The following is a 16,920-nucleotide window of genomic DNA, read 5'->3' as shown; positions in this document are numbered from 1 at the left end:
ATGGACCTAGGGAGAATTCTACTTGCTTAGGGTCAAATTATAAGGACAGAAAACCAGGTCTTCTGAATTTTATCCTAGAAAAACAGATATTGCTTCCTTTAAGCTAGTGTAATGAGCAGAGATTTAGACTGGATAATTAGACTGTTGTCTCATTTGAATGATGAATTTTAATGTTGAATTCCAATAATTATATCCATACCACAATTTTGTACTATTCGAATTATATTTCCAGTGCTCTACATATGCTGGTATGAATGTATGTGCTCGTTATAAAATTTTGCCAGACATGAATATGCTTCTGTCTGTGCTGTACAGTAGATTTAGGTGTACAAACAGAATTTCAGTAGGTTTATTTGCTTGGTTCATCTCTGTGACTTCTGGGAAACTCAGCCTGGTGTGCAAGCAAAAAGACTTCCCGGTTAATATAAAATATAATACAGCATAAAGGCCTACGTAGTTTTGAGCATTCTCCTCGAATTCTTAGCAGCCATCCATTACAGATTCATGAAGAGAGCACTTCAGTCTGTAAAACCAAGTAGGAGGCTCTTTCGAAAGTGACATATCATAGAGCACATTCTGATGCGAAATACTGTAGCTTAAAGGAATTGACTTCAGTTTCCATTTCTGCTGTGATGAACTAGTTGCAGCAGACCAACACTCCCACCAAGAGCAACAAGGAAAACTGGTCACATTACTAAAAAAGAAAGAAGAAAATCTGTTTGAAGATGTTGATGATTAGCCGAGGTGACCGGGGGGAGGTGGCCAAGGTCCCTGTGAGAAGGGACTTCAGAAAGGTGAGCCTAAATTCTGCAGCTGCTCTTGTTTCTCTCACTTTTGGTATGAGGTTGGGAGTCTGAGCGTGAAGGCAGAGGGCCTGGCACATGGCCACCAGTGGGAAGAAAAGAAACCAGTAGAACTTTTAGTGATCTCATGATACAAGACAGACACGTTTGAGATCTGAGGATTTAAGACTGTCAAGTCAAGCAAAACTTGGAGCGTCAAATCCAGGTGATGGAGCAGGTGCAGGGAAGTGATCCTGCACTTAGATTGGTTCCCCTTGAGACATTTGCTGAAATCTGGAAATGCAAAGGGCAAGAGGATTAAAACCAACAATAGCAAAACAGGCAGAAACTGCTGATGGGCGGAATGAAGTTTTATACGGTCTCTGTAAACTGAGAAGAGCCCCACCAAAGACACCTGAGGATCAGGGTTGGAACCTCTGGAGAGAATGTGGATGAACGTGGGGTAGCTGTGGCCCCAGTCAGCTCAGTTCCTGTTTGGGGTAAGATAATCTACCCCTCATCTATCTGCTTTCCAGGTGACAGAAGAATCCTCTCTGGAGTGAAATAACATCATCAGAGCCTCTGCAACTTAAACAAAATGTCCAGCATTCAATCAAAAATGTTTAGGCATGGCAAGAAACATGGCCATGAAGAAAAAACAACAAAAGAGAAACAAACCCATAGAGAGCTCCAATAAAATAAGTAATTTTGAAAACATGCTAAAAGGACTTTTGGGAAGGAGTAGAAAGAATGCTTAAGTAGAGAAGTTGAAGAAAGTTCCACTGGGAAGATGCCTTTGGAGCTGGATCTTGAGGGAAGGAGAAGAAATGGTAAAGGCTAAAACACAAAGACACAAAGGACAACAGAGAGGTGACTCCACGAATACAGAGCAATCCCAGGTCGGGTGCAGGTTTAAAGTTGGTGAGGTGCGTTGGGACCCACCATGAGGAATCTTGGGATAATGGCTGGAACTCTGTTCCTCGGGAAACTTGGAGCCCAGAAGTCCTTCAGACAGTCTTCAGCATGGTCAGAGAGTTTCAGGAAGATAGTAGACGGAAATTGAGCAAGAAGAGGGCATCTCATGACACATGTATGATGAGGAGACTTGCATGGATGTGTAGGGGATGAAGATGGCCTGAACTAGTCAGTGCCCCAGAGATGAAGACTGGAGCATTAGAAGGTGACATAAGAGGGACTTGGCAACTGTCTGGATGAGTGGAGACTTGATGAAGAATGAACGTGAGGTGTTATCTTGGAAGCCTGAGTGGACCAGTGAATGTAGCATGGACACCAACTTGGGGACGGGATGAGTTACAATGACTACAGGTCACTCAGATTAGAAATCGCTCTCACCACCTCCTACACGTTTAGAAATATGTCTGTGCTTCAAGGGAGCCATCTGGGGACTCGGATGTGGGAGTTATTAGCATGAAGTTTGAAGCCAGGACAGTGAATGTGGTCATACAAGGAAAGCTTGACCGCATGAAAATCAAAAGACTCATGACCACCGAGATCTATGAGCCAGAGGAAGCAAGGGGACGTTTCTTGGCCATTGTTCTTATCTGTCTTGTTCTGTCAGAGCTACAAGCAGAGTGGATGCCACTGTGGGAACCTCACCTCCCCACGAAGCTGCAGGGCCTTCCCCACTCATTCTACGTGTGCATCACCCCAGCTCCGGTGATGGCTCAGCTTCCCCGCCTCAGGGGCCCACATCTGAGCTGATTTCTCTGATTATCAAAAGACACAGACAACGGGAAAGGCCCAGGGAAACAGAGCTCTGAAAGCATAAGGTGAGGCAGTCCATCTCCTGTTTTAGTTACAAGAGAGGCATGGCCCAGTCGCTCAGGCTTGCATCAGGATTCAGACTCAGTTCTAGCACTTAGAAGTTGGTTGGCTTTTAATAAGTTACTTCAACTCTCTAAGCCTCGTTTTCTTTAGGAAATTAATGTAGTCAACAAACAAGGATCAGACAGCTACATGAGAGGGGCAGTGCATTCGTAGTACCTGCTCATAGGATTGTTATTAGATTAGAATGAAATAAGGCATGGAAACTGTTAAAGCATGGGTCCCTGGACAAAGTACAGTCTAGTTAAATAGGAGCTAATTGTCCTGTGTTCAAAGCACCGGCCAAAGTTACATCCTGATTCTCTGCTTCCTGAGTGTGCTTCTGATGTTAGCGCAAACTGGGGAAATGCATTGAAAAACCAGAAATATTACAATCAGCCGCATTGATTTTACTCATAAACTAACCGCATTCACCACTGTGTTATCAGTGGTAAGTTGCCAATATTAAAAATGAGACATCGCTCTTCAAATGTTTCTCGTTAGCTTTATTCATCTTGAAAAACAGGAGAGTGAATCTCAGCTTAAACTGATAAATTATTAAAGTTTTAATATGCCAATGATTTATTTTATGGATTATTTACCAGTGATAAATGGTATTTTGCCACAGCCTATTGAAAGAGCTGAGATGGGTCCACAGAGGAGGCCGGGCATCCAGAAACTCTCTCCAAGGGACCCAGACACGTTGCGGGAGGATGTGGCTAGTGTGCTTTCATAAGACACTGAGAATTTTAAACAAAAATGTTAAAAGCTCCCAAATTAAAGTATCGTTCTAATTTCTACAAAAAACATGACAAATATAAGACAGGTTGTGAGGCAATTAATGGAGCTTCTCTCAGATGATTTTGGAAACATAGAGAGATTAACTGTCGGAAGCCTAGAAACAGCAAGGCAAGTGACAGGGACTTCTCAGGTGTGTATACATTGCTCAGGCCCGCTGACCCAGCACCCCAAGTATCTTGGTCCTCCTGCTGTACCCGTCCGATGGGACTGAGACAACAAAGATGATTTTGATAATTATGAAATTTAACTTTAATTTCTGAGTTTAGTCATCAATTTCCTGTTCATTTGGTTGGGTGATTCATTTCCCCAGGGCCTGATCACTCATGGTTACACTCTATATATGCAATGATGAGGGCTTGGTCTTTCCAAAAGAATATAAAAGTGATAATTGTACTGAATCTTGCTGTTTTTTGTTCAGTGGTCTTGAGGAAATTCAGGAGCCTTTGTTTTGCGATAGTAAAGCAGAGATTTATCACACTGCACATTCCATTTAATAGCCTGAAGTAAAGAAAATTTCCTACCTTTCTTTGCAAACTTCTAACTAATATTTAAAATATTAAAAAAAAACGATAAACCTACTTCTTTGGTATGGTATGCATACAGAAAGCACCCAGTCAGTGGTCATTACAATATAGAATAAATGGCCTAGCCTTATCCCTTTGGCTTGTAAATCATTAGTTCATGCATCAAACTCTATCAAATCTAACAGAGATGAATCTTTTAGACAAGGAAAGACAAACGCATCTAGCAGTCAGGTAGGAGAGAAAGCCTGCATCATGGGGGGAGATGCCTCATTGCAGGAATTCTGATAAGGGCATCTGTGCTTGCAGCCAAGGGGTCAGCCACCTCTGGAAGGAAAGGAACAGAAAGACAACCTGCATTCACTGCTCCATGGCAGGGCAGGTGCTTTGTTTTGGCGAGGCTCTTTTAAGCTGCAAAGAAGAGAGAGGCGACTTGAGCTCTTGCAGGGGTACAAAGAAGCAGGGGATCCAGGAAAGCAAGGTCAGCTACCTCCCAGCCAAGCAGCCCCAACCCCACCCCAACCCACTGCTGGACTGGAATTCCATGTGGGAAGGGGAGGTCACTAAAGGGGCAAGTTATCCTGGCCACACTCAGCAGTGGGAGCTATTGTCCTAAAATTCATTTGGGACCACAAAAGACCACAAATAGCCAAAGAAATCCTGAGAAAGAAGAAGAAAGTGGGAAGCATCACACTTCCTGATTTTAAATTATATTGTAAAGTTACAGTAATCAAAACAGTGTGGTTCTGGCATAAAAACAGACACATAGATCAATGGACCAAAACAGAGAGCCCAGACCTAAACTCAAGCATTTACAGTCAACTAATATTTGACAAGGGGGCCAAGAATACTCAATGGAGAAAAAACAGTCTTGTCAATAAATGGTGCTGGGAAACTTAGATATTCACATGCAAAAGAACGAAACTAGACCCCTATCTTATACTAGGCACATTAAATAACCCAAAATGGATTAAAGACTTCAAGGTAAGATCTGAAACCATAATACCCCTAGATAGAAACGTAGGGGGAATGCTCCTTGACAGGGATCTTAGCAATGACCTTTTGGATGTAAAGCACAAGCAACGAGATCTCAAGCACGGGTAGGCAATCTAAGCCCTGACATATCACAGTAACCACTGTGTTGGGGACATTACTGCAGACCAAGAGGACCTTGTTTCTCCAGATTGAGACCCAGCAGTGATGGTAGAACTCGTGATGACATTAATATATAGAAGTCCTAATTTCACCAGGAAGTCCGACAGCCTCATAAAACTGAACAGCAAAATCAAATCTCAGCATCGCAAGCAGCTGACACGGATACAGAGTGCACTGGGCTCTGCTTGCCTTGGCCATTACCAGCCTTGGAAGTGCACAGGCAGGGCAGCCTGACCTAAACTCAAGCATTTACAGTCAACTAATATTTGACAAGGGGGCCAAGAATACTCAATGGAGAAAAAACAGTCTTGTCAATAAATGGTGCTGGGAAACTTAGATATTCACATGCAAAAGAACGAAACTAGACCCCTATCTTATACTAGGCACATTAAATAACCCAAAATGGATTAAAGACTTCAAGGTAAGATCTGAAACCATAATACCCCTAGATAGAAACGTAGGGGGAATGCTCCTTGACAGGGATCTTAGCAATGACCTTTTGGATGTAAAGCACAAGCAACGAGATCTCAAGCACGGGTAGGCAATCTAAGCCCTGACATATCACAGTAACCACTGTGTTGGGGACATTACTGCAGACCAAGAGGACCTTGTTTCTCCAGATTGAGACCCAGCAGTGATGGTAGAACTCGTGATGACATTAATATATAGAAGTCCTAATTTCACCAGGAAGTCCGACAGCCTCATAAAACTGAACAGCAAAATCAAATCTCAGCATCGCAAGCAGCTGACACGGATACAGAGTGCACTGGGCTCTGCTTGCCTTGGCCATTACCAGCCTTGGAAGTGCACAGGCAGGGCAGCCTTATCTAAAAGGGACTCTAAACCTAAAACAGCAGAATTGTGGCTCTATTTATGAATCTACACCATGGCTGAAGGAAACAAATGACACTTCATTAATAACTCTTAGCAAACAGGAACTCAACAAACAATGGGTTCATTTTGTTGGTGAGATTTGACATATCATTACATAACGCATGGGATTAAATAGGGATTTTGCTTGTAATGAAATTGAATTGATTTCCAGGTAACGTAAAATTGTTCTTGAAACCAGAGATGCAGACTGAATCGGATGCTTTTTACACTTTGCTGAGTCTCTCACAATGTGAAGGACAAATAAGGAGAAATACAAGGGGCTCTGAAGATGTTTGTGACAAGCAGATGTGACAGTGCCTTAGGACAGGGCAGGATGAAGGACCAGTGAGTGAACACCTGCGAAAACAGAAAGCAATGTTTCAGCAAAAATGATTTAATTATCTGACTCACCTGAAGAAACGGATAAATGCCAAGGAAACCAGTTCATATGAGGAAACGCTGTCCATGATTTGTCCTGACTTTAATAGCCATTTGGTTTTATGTCCTAAACCTTCCACAATCACGCACTCAGGGGTAATTGCTGCAGAGAGAATGGTAGCAAAGATAACCCTAGGACATTACAAGATCCTGAACTATCACAGAATCAATTTATGGTCACTAGATCATACTTATTCTAAGCACACTGAAGTTTTTTACAATGATTATCACACTATAAAATGAAACAAAAGATAGAAATGAAATAAAAAAGATTACGTTTACCAAGGTATTCAGTAATGTTTATGAATTATGATTATGTTTACCAACATATATTCTGAGACTTTCACTTTATTGTGATTTAAAAAACATTCACGTGATGTTTAGATTACATTGTAAAGATGTGTGGGTGTTCATTTAGTTCTGTCATGTTCCTTGGTCTTATAACTTTTCCTAAATATTCTGCTCTGCCATTAAAATAATTTTTTTTTTTTTTTTTTTTTTTTTTTGCGGTACGCGGGCCTCCAGACACGCAGGCTCAGCGGCCATGGCTCACAGGCCTAGCCGCTCCGCGGCATGTGGGATCTTCCCGGACCGGGGCACGAACCCCTGTCCCCTGCAACGGCAGGCAGACTCTCAACCACTGCGCCACCAGGGAAGCCCTAAAATAACTTTTTAATTAGCAATGAAAAAAACCTGCCAATTTTTCTTCTTCCCCTTTTTAAAATTGCACTCGTGTAGAGAAAAAGCAAGAATTCTTAAAATCCTTATTTTCTTTGTTTGGTTACTCCCGGAGTTATTTTTGGTTCCTCATTTTAAAAAGATGCAAAATGCATTTGTCTAGTTGGAGGAGTGTATTCTTTGAATATCAGAGAAGGAAGAAAGGAGCAAATTATCATCCCTTTAAATTCCCCCAGATAATGGGTGGCAGACAATGGGGACCCATAGTTGCCTGGAAGCTGTAGTTCACATGGCCCCTTAATCACCAGTGGGAACATGCTCCTTGTCTCCTTGCAATTCAGGATTTTGAGGGGTAGCACATCTGTGGAAATGTATTTTTCCCCAAGGTGTTAGGCAAATATACACTCGACGTATATGTTAATGGCATGCCGTTGCAAAATGTCATTTGGAAACTCCATGAATTCTCTATTTGCAGCAAAGTCAACGTGGCAGGGTTGAGAGGAGGATGTGACCCGACAATGGTGGTGAGTGGTAAACCCGTAGACCTAAGCTCTCCAGCCTCACCCTCCCTTTGGCCAGGAAGAGACTCAGGTTGCAGCTGGCATGTCCCCAAGTTTCAAACATATTGCTGAGTAATGGGGAAAGGCTCTTCTCCAGCAAGTCTTAGAATTATATTATCAAGCCTTCCTTTAGGAAATACTTTCTGCTTTTTAGCTTATTTGATTACTTTAATTAACAATCAAAGACAATGTATGGAACTTGATTAGATGCTGGTGCAAAAATTAGACCAATTATAAAAGACATGCTCTGCCCTTGTCTCTCTCTCTCAATCTCCCTCGAAACCTTGAACATGTGTTTCAATTACTAATAGTTTTCCTTCTTTTTGATGCTTTAATTTCTCTAAATTTGTCTTCAACATGCTGCCTGGGTTTTTTAAAACACCCATTAGCCTTGGAGCGGTTCTTGTTTTCTGACATATTAAGATATTTCAGGTTTGTATTATACTGTTTCTGCTCCGGACCTGAAATCTGCCATTTCTTCAAGAATTTCTCATTCCTTTAAGTGTAGAAAGGTGTTTAGAAACCAATATATGGGTGCTAAGTGTACCCAATGGTGTTGGGGTGTAATTTTAGATCTTGTCAGTAGCTGGTTCTGGGGTATCACACACCCACATAAACTCACAATATACATATACACACATACACAAATATACACATATGCCCTTTTTTGAGATTCTCACTACATGTGTGTGACTATTCGGGGTAGTAACATTCAGCAATAGAGAGTCATTGATTCAGCAAAGATTTATTGAGCATCTACCACGAATAGTATCAGCACTAAGGATATAACAATGAAAACAAAGTTTTCCCTGAAAGTTTTCATTTGAAAGCAAAGTTTTTGCCACCAAGAAGCTATATTCTAAAATGAGACAACAAACTAACAAATGTATAATATAATGGCTGGTAATTATAAGTGCTATAAAAAATAATATGGCAAGTTAAAGGACTACAAATCCCAGGTTTGTGGAAAGGAAAAAAAACCTATATTTTAGATAAGGTGGTCAGAGAAGTCAACATTTGAAAATAGTGCAAGAGAGAGCCATAAAAATATCAAGACAAAGAGACTGTAAGGTGGAAGGAGCAGAAAGGGAGAAGACACGGAGAAACAAGCTTAACACATTCAAGTATTGGTGAAAGGACCAATGTGATTGATCTGGAATAAGGGGGCAATGACCAAAAATGAGGCAGGGAAAGTAGGCAGGACCAGATCCTTGCAGGATACTGAAGCCATCATGACGACTTTGACTTTTTCTCCCCGTGGTAGAAGCCCCTGGGAAATATTGAGTAGAGAAATGGCATCACCTGGTCTTCTGTCGGGAGACCAGCCAGGCTGCTAAATGGAGAAGAGACTGCAGTTGAAGCAGGAAATCAGCCCTGTGGCTGGTGTGACTGTCGGGGCAAAGAGACATAAGCTGAATGCAACGGTAGTGGTGGTTCTGAGGGGAAGCAACTAGCTTCAGGCCATATTTAGAAGGTGGAGCTGCCAGAACACACCAATGGATTAGATGAAGATATGAAGGAAAGGGATTGGGAGTGATTCTTGGGTTTGGGGCACCATTTACTGAGAAGGGGAAGCCAGGAAAAGGAGTGACTTGAGTGAGGATCAAGAGTTTCGGTGTAGAACATGCCGACTTTGAGAGGCCTGTTAGACTCCCAAGGGGAAATGCAGAGTGGATGGTTGAACGTGTGATTAGGGTGTCAAGACAGAAACTGGAGCTGGAGATGCAAATTTGGGAGCCCTTGGGCTAGAGGTGGCATGTGAAGATGTGGGACGGGGCAGTGAGGACAAACTCAGGAACTGAGGTCTGAAGCCCCATGTGGAGTTTACGACATGGAGGAGGATCCAGAAAAGCGTCCAGCCAGGGGGCAGAAATCAAGAAGGAGTGATGTCCTGGGAGGAACGGGAGAAAGCGGTGCACATAGGGTGTGGTCCCATAGATCAGACGGCTGTTAAGACGAGTAAGATGAGGGATGAGGGCTGCGACGTGACCCCTGATGGGGCAGAGCGCGAATTACTGGTGACCTTGATAAGGACAATGTCCGTGGGTGGTGGGGACAAAGACTAGGGTAGTATATGTCCACTAAGAAGGCAGAGGAAGGGGTGATGTGCAGGCGAACACTGCAGAAGGCTGCTGCTATAAAGGCAAACAAGAAATGGGTGGACATGATCAAGAAAGGAGGAAAAACACCCGAGGAGATTGGTGGAATGACTATGCTTCCTGCCACGCTCAGTAACTGGCTCAGGTCCAAATGGGACGTGCACTGGGGCTGCCAGAGTGACCTTGATAGGGACAATGTCCGTGGGTGGTGGGGACAAAGACTAGGGTAGTATATGTCCACTAAGAAGGCAGAGGAAAGGGTGATGTGCAGGCGAACACTACAGAAGGCTCCTGCTATAAAGGCAAACAAGAAATGGGTGGACATGATCAAGAAAGGAGGAAAAACACCCGAGGAGATTGGTGGAATGACTATGCTTCCTGCCACGCTCAGTAACTGGCTCAGGTCCAAATGGGACGTGCACTGGGGCTGCCAGATGGTTTTAACAAAAACACCTTGTGTTTTTGTGTAAAGGTCCATCATGTGCCAGTTTTACTTAAGAAGCAAATTGTCGTAACCGCGAATGGAGAAAGATAAGAGAACGAGCGATAAAATTAATGTTCACGTCATGTCAGAATACAACGGTACAAGCTTTCTGAATTTGAAAGGTCAAGCATCACATGTCGAGTATTTTCAAAACTTTTTGCTCAGTAGGAAGCTCAAACACCAGACAATCAGGTTCTAAACTGGACAATGCGCAGCCCTGACCTTAACTGCTCTCACCCTGAGTGTCCAAGCAGCGTTATTGTGATTTGGAAGAGGGTGTTCGGTTGCTTGGAATGTGGTCTACCTCATTTGAAAGATGCTTCCTGCCTCTGGAACTTTCTCTCATTTAAAATTCCACTAGGGCTAGGTCTTCATGCTACGTTTGACTGGATAGTAATAATGAAAGTAAAACACTGGCAGCTGTCTTTTACAAAAAAGGCACTGATTGATCATTTGTCTCCTATCTCCCTCTGCCCCTGGCCCATTCCCTGTCCCTCCTCCTCCCCATCCCCCATCTCCTTGTCCCTCCCCCTCCCCTACCCCCCTCCCAGTTTCCTTCAGTTTTGAGTCAGGGGAGGTAAGAGCTGCAAGGCCAGGTTATGTAAAGATGCTGTTTCCTGGACCTTCCCAGTTTCCCTCACTACCCTACACTCACACCTTCCCTGTCTTTCCCATGTTGCTTTTTGCTCACTGCTTTCTTCCAACCATTCAGTTTGACTTCTTTTGGCAGATTACTCTCCTGTTCATCATTGCTTTCACCTTTCTTTTCTTTCCTTTACGGGGATCTTTCTCTCTCAGCCGACCCTTCTTTCCAGCCCCTCCTCTGTGTCTGAATCACCCGTTCCTCCTGTTGAAGCCTGTGGATTAGAGAATCCAAACTCAGGTACTAATCTGGACCTTTCCACCTCCGTCTGTGTAACCTCTCTTAAGCCGTTTCTTCATGTATCAAATGGGGATGGGAGTCCTATACACTGCAAAGGACTTTGGTGAGATTTAAGTGGACAAAGAATGTAAATGCTTAGCAGAGTGTTGTTTTCATTATGATTTCCTTGATTTTTAAAATTATCTGAGCCATCATAAGATAATTAAGATTGAGGAAACTTAAATTTTAAGAAAGCCAAATTTTCAAAGAGGTCAGTTTCAATACTGAGTTTAAAGCCCTAATAAATGTCTTTAATTATATATATATATATATCTATATCTCAGTCAGGATCCAGGCAAGTCACAGATAGCTAACTCAGATTGGATACTTTGAGGAGAATTTAACAAAGGATTATTTACAAAAAGGGTTACGTAGTACCCTGGAGCTAGCAATATCAGAGGGCCGCTGCCCGAGGCCCCAAAGGAGCGAGGGCAGGGAGGAAGCGGAAAGGGTGGCCAGGTAGCCAGTGCATGGGGAGGGCTGGGAGATAGGAGTCATGGCCATAGGTAGAGTGTCACAACTGGAAGGAAGGGTCCAAGGAAATAACTTCTCCAAACTCTCTATCCCACTCCGGCCTTTGCTTCCTTGACCATTGTCCTTACTAGCCAAATCCATCACAGAGGTCAGCTTGCCGGGACACCGGGCAGATGAAAAAGGATGTAAGATGGGTCCAGAGGAGCAGGAATCCTGATTTGGTGGCGATTCTTTTACCCAAGACTAGGGCTGTTAGTCTAAATCCACCAGTGGTCGTGTTGTACAGGCTCAACTGCAATTTACACTATTTCTATGTGCAATTAAATAGATTAATACAATAGTCCACGTTCCTTAGTGATTATGTCCATCTTTAAATCTGAACTAGATACTTCACCATGAGTTATTCTAGACGCTACTTACAAATTCGGAACCACGTTCATGCAGGAGATTACAGCTGCGATTGCCATTATATTTACATGCTTAATGTAATGATGACGCCATAAGCGTGCAATTAGATGATGAGACCGTAGCTGACAACCCACACCACTTAATTCACGGAGAAGATCAGAAACAAAGTCTCATATGCATTTACTCTCAAGATCATACCTACAATCTCTGCCTTCTGGTTTTAATTATCTCTTCCTGATATACCTTGAGCTGGCAATTGCTATTTGCAGTTGAGGAAATTGCTGTTTGAAAGATAAATCTATGAGTTAAATGTATATATTCATAGAAATGTGTGTGCTTGCAAGATTTAAATTCTCAGTGGCCACACAGAACCACCTGAGAAGGAGAGGTTTATCTCTCTCTCAAAGGAAAACCATATTTCCTCTTTTCCCATCCTTAGTTACTTAATTCGACACATTTCCTTACTTGCCTTGGCCGGAAGAAAGCTTAAGACCCAAAGTGGTTTGCTTGCATATAGCTAATATCTAATAACTGAAATTGAAATGCTTCTTTTTCTTCATTACTTTACTTGCTCGCATTATGTTCCAATGTCAGCGTTCTTATTTTACATCCCTTTAAAGAAGCCTATGTTTTGAGGGGTTTGGGCGACTATATAACGTAAACAATAAATTTTTTAACATTTGGAAATTCCGTGCCAGGCATGTTTTTAAGCTATGTGGGTTATTTTCTGACACACACCAGTCACCAGACTGCAGAGCTCAATTCTTCACGGAAGGTTGATTTGCTTATCAAATCATCTCAAAATTGGTGCATTTGGCATCTATTGCTTTTCTCAAACTGAATTCAACCACAAACTCATTTTTATGGTTGCACAATAATAACAACAATAAAAATATATAGGAACAAACGCCCAAATAAGGAAGGCTTTAAAGGAAACCCTCACACAGTTCAGTGAAGCACTTGGTAATTTCACCCAGATGCCATCTATAATCGAGAAGATCAAAATGTTTGTGTTGCCAAGTTCACCAAAGGGGGAGACAGAGCTTTCAGGAGAAGGGAATTCTGCGCTCATGCAACATTAGACACACTGAGAACAAATTTCGCTGGTCACGATTCCTTCCTGTTGGCACCAAACAATATGAAACGTGTCCTTCATATTAATAATCAAAAGAAATGCTGATACACCCAGAACAGTTTAGGCTAGGAAGTTATTTGAAGGTGCAAAGCTTTTATGAGTTCGCCAGGTGTTCCATGATGAATTATTCCAAACAAAGGAGCCAAAACCATTTCGGGTTAGTGCTGGGAAATTAGCTCTCCTTATTGCTGAGAAACGAGAAGGTGCTGACTGAGTCTCTACAGACACATCCATCCACCTTTTGATAGAGAGCGTGCCCAGGAGCCTCTCCTAACAATTAGCTTTCATCTAGAAGGATGAAATGTCAGACTCTGAAATATTATAAATGTCCACATTTAATTCTCAGAAGGGAAAGCTTTTCAAAACAGCTACAAGCGGAACCTCCAGGAAAAGTGATGGCCTACCTCCTACCGCACCGCGCAGTAACACACGACTTGCCTCGCCAGGACCCTCCGCTTTCTGAGCGACTCAGCAGCCCGATGCCTCCGCGGTGCACGTAGGTGAATGCTTTGAGAGCGTCAGCATTGGCCGCTTTTAGTATTAGGCCATGCAACCCCAATTTTGACCACTTTCCACGAGCACTCCCTAAGCGAGTGGGGAGATTTAGGAGTCAAGGTTTACACCAGTAGATGAATTAACCTAAGATATAAAATATGCATTAGACTTCACACCGCTGACTTTGCCTCATAAGAAATTATTTTAGGCTTCTCGTGCCAGGATAGATTTTTCAGACTTTTGGGATTGTGTATGAGTGGCTTTGATGCAGAGAACACATATGAAGAAGAAAGCAGCCGTTCCCCGCCCGGTAAAGTCTAAGATAGAGAAAGAGCCATGCTTTTACTTTCTAAATAAATGTTTAACTGTTTTCTTCAGGATGCTTGTTAGTGCCAAGATTGGTTGAGAAGCGGTGAGATCATTTCCAATAGGAACAGGAGCTTAAGACGCAGTCAGGGTCTGCCCGTCAGGATCTGCCCGGCTCAGCAATGCCCAGCTTTTTACTGATAAGGTGAGAGTGACCTGTGGCCTGCAGTCTTCTTCCCCAGCTAGCGATGAGCGTCCCCGTGGACTTGAGAAGGGGAAAGACAGGCTGTGCGGGCTTGACCCCAGCCCGCCTGTGCTGCCCTGTTGATGTGGGCCCGTTAAACTCCTCTAGGCTTTGTGGACCTGGCTCAGCATCCTCCTTAACGGTCTGTTTAAGTGTAACTTCCAGGTCCTGACCAAAGCTACTCTGTGAGTTTAAAGTTCTCTATGGATGTGGCTACAGGGAGCCTGGTTTCAAGTATCTCTATTATAGGAATGACTGGAGAGAATATTTGAAATCAAGAATATCATGGAAAAGCCCTTAATTCAACTGCTGGTGTAGGTTCTGACCATAGTCCTCCAGTGATGATCCTGAGCCTGGTTTCCAAGTCTTGCTTTGCTTCTCAGACCTCTGTTCAATGTCTCACGATTGATTTTTCTTTTTGTATTTTCGTGAGGCGCTCAGTTTTAATTTCCAAAAATAAACAAACAAAAAACCGTAATTGTCACCTTAAAGCAAGCCATTTAATGACGTGAGGATTGATAAGCCCAGAGCTAACATTTTTAAGCTCTTATTCTGTACGGGCAATGCATTAAATGCTATGCAAGTATTAACTCCTTTAACCTTTACACCTTTATGGTACAGGTACTGTTATTATCCCAATTTTATAAATGAGAAAATGAAGGCAAAACCAGGCACTGTAACCTGCTCCGGGTCATGGCGTTAATATAGGGCAGAGCCAGGATTCAGACCTACGATGCTTGACTCTAAAACCCAAGCCCTTACACATTACTGTATAAGCAATAATGAAATTCTCCTTACCTTGAGTAAGGAACTTCATAAATAGTCAAAGGGCTCACCTGATATCCCTTTATATAATGATCTCTAATGCTAACACTATGCTGGCACTGTAGGGAAAAAATTAGAGGGCTAAGCATAGTATCTGCTCTCAAGAACTTAGTAATCTGCTGTTAGCCAGATATTAAACCTGAGGGTGAAAGGTAAGGTTATTACACTTTGGTAAACATGGTGTGTTGTAGTGACGTATGGGTACATAGGATATACATGCACTAAAACACATCCACATGTTTTATGTTTAGTTTCTATAGAGACGATACTTATATAAAAGCTGGCCATCACGTGATTGAGTGAAGACCAAGTAGCAAACACTCACCTCTAAATTATTACCAAAATCTTCCAGGTTAAAATGGAAAAGGAGTAACGTAGTAGCAGGGCATAATTATTAATATAACAGAGCCACTAGATTTTGAAGCAGTGATGCAGATACTTCTAAATGTGGCCCCCACCAGACGTGGGAATGCCGAGTAATAAATTTGAGGTTATGGAGGAAATGTTTTAATGAAAGCTTATTGGCTTGGTTATCACAAAATTGGCCTAAGAGGGGCTCCCTGAGTGTATCTGTTGGGCTCCAGGCAAAGGGGACCATCACAATGTTATAACTCAGGAAGACCAGGCATGGAGAGCAGTATTATTCCCATCCAGAGACATACTGCCTATCGGTTACCATTCCTGTCCTTCCCAGTCTAGCTCCAGGATTTAGAATCTTGGAAGAGAGAAGGATGTAAGTCAAAACTGAAAGTGTTGGAAGTTTTTATAACATTCAGACACAAGAAGCATGGCTCTGCTGTCATCCAAAGGGAGAGACTCAAAGGCAGAGACTCGTTCTCCCAGGGAGACAGAACCCACAGTGTTGGCCCTGAGAGGTCCCAGCCGTAGGTGCCAGCCTGGCGAGGAGGTGGCTGCCCCAGGAGGGGGCCGGGACACCCAGCAGGAACAGCTCTGTGTAGGAACTCACGCAGCATTCCCTTTTGGGGTCCCGTACTTTGGGGGATGAAGTTACGCATTGGAAGCTGGAGGTCAGACTGAGTGGAGCTCGGGTAGCTACAGATCCGAGTGAGGCAACCGGAACGAAGTGTTTTGAGCCTTGTGCAGGCATGCACGTTAGCTGTGCGAGTTATCTTTCAAGACCAGCGTGATGGGAGAGCTATTACACAACAAAAGCTTAAAATTAAAAACCTCCTTTGTTCCATTCTTTGTTTAAAAAAAAGATAATTTCTTATTAATTTTTGCACCCTGCTTCTATGTTATCATTCAAGAACACTGTAAAAACTTAACGATGAGCATGCAGCGGAAATTGCAAAGTCCAAAAATAGTTTGTATATAGCCGTGGGGTACTTATGCACTCAGTCATTGAAAAGGACATTAAACAGGCACAGAATCTAGATGGCGAACCAACAGGGACAAGCCGGAGGCCCGGTTCTTTGCTGCCCCGGAGTCCCAAATTCTTCCAGCGTGCAAAGCTCTCTTCAAACTTGCAAATGAGGTACCAACCCCGTAGAGAGAAAGAACTCCTTCACTGTGCTAAGGAGAGAAATGCTGAAATTTTCAAAGTTTCTCTTGGCCCTGGGAGTTGAGTGCTGGCTGAACCTCCAGATTGCTTATAAAAATGAGCTTTGAAGACATCCCTTTTTATTTTGGATAACAGATTGGGATAAAGCCACTCTGCAACTGGCAACGTTTTCAACATCTGACTCTGAATAGCCTCTCTGACCTTTTCTTAGTAAGTTATGTATAGACCGTACTCATTAAGCATTTTTCTTCATAAGGTTGAATTCATTAGATTTTAAAGCTGATATGGTTGCATAGCTGTTAGTCATAATTAGCTGCTTAAAAGGGTGTGTGGGGGGGTGATTAGCACCTCATTAGCGCCTTGGTTTCTTCTAA

The sequence above is a fragment of the Physeter macrocephalus genome, chromosome 12 (genome assembly GCF_002837175.3).
Source record: "Physeter macrocephalus isolate SW-GA chromosome 12, ASM283717v5, whole genome shotgun sequence".
NCBI classification, from domain to species: Eukaryota; Metazoa; Chordata; class Mammalia; order Artiodactyla; family Physeteridae; genus Physeter; species Physeter macrocephalus.
Note: the sequence above shows the minus strand (reverse complement) of the source record.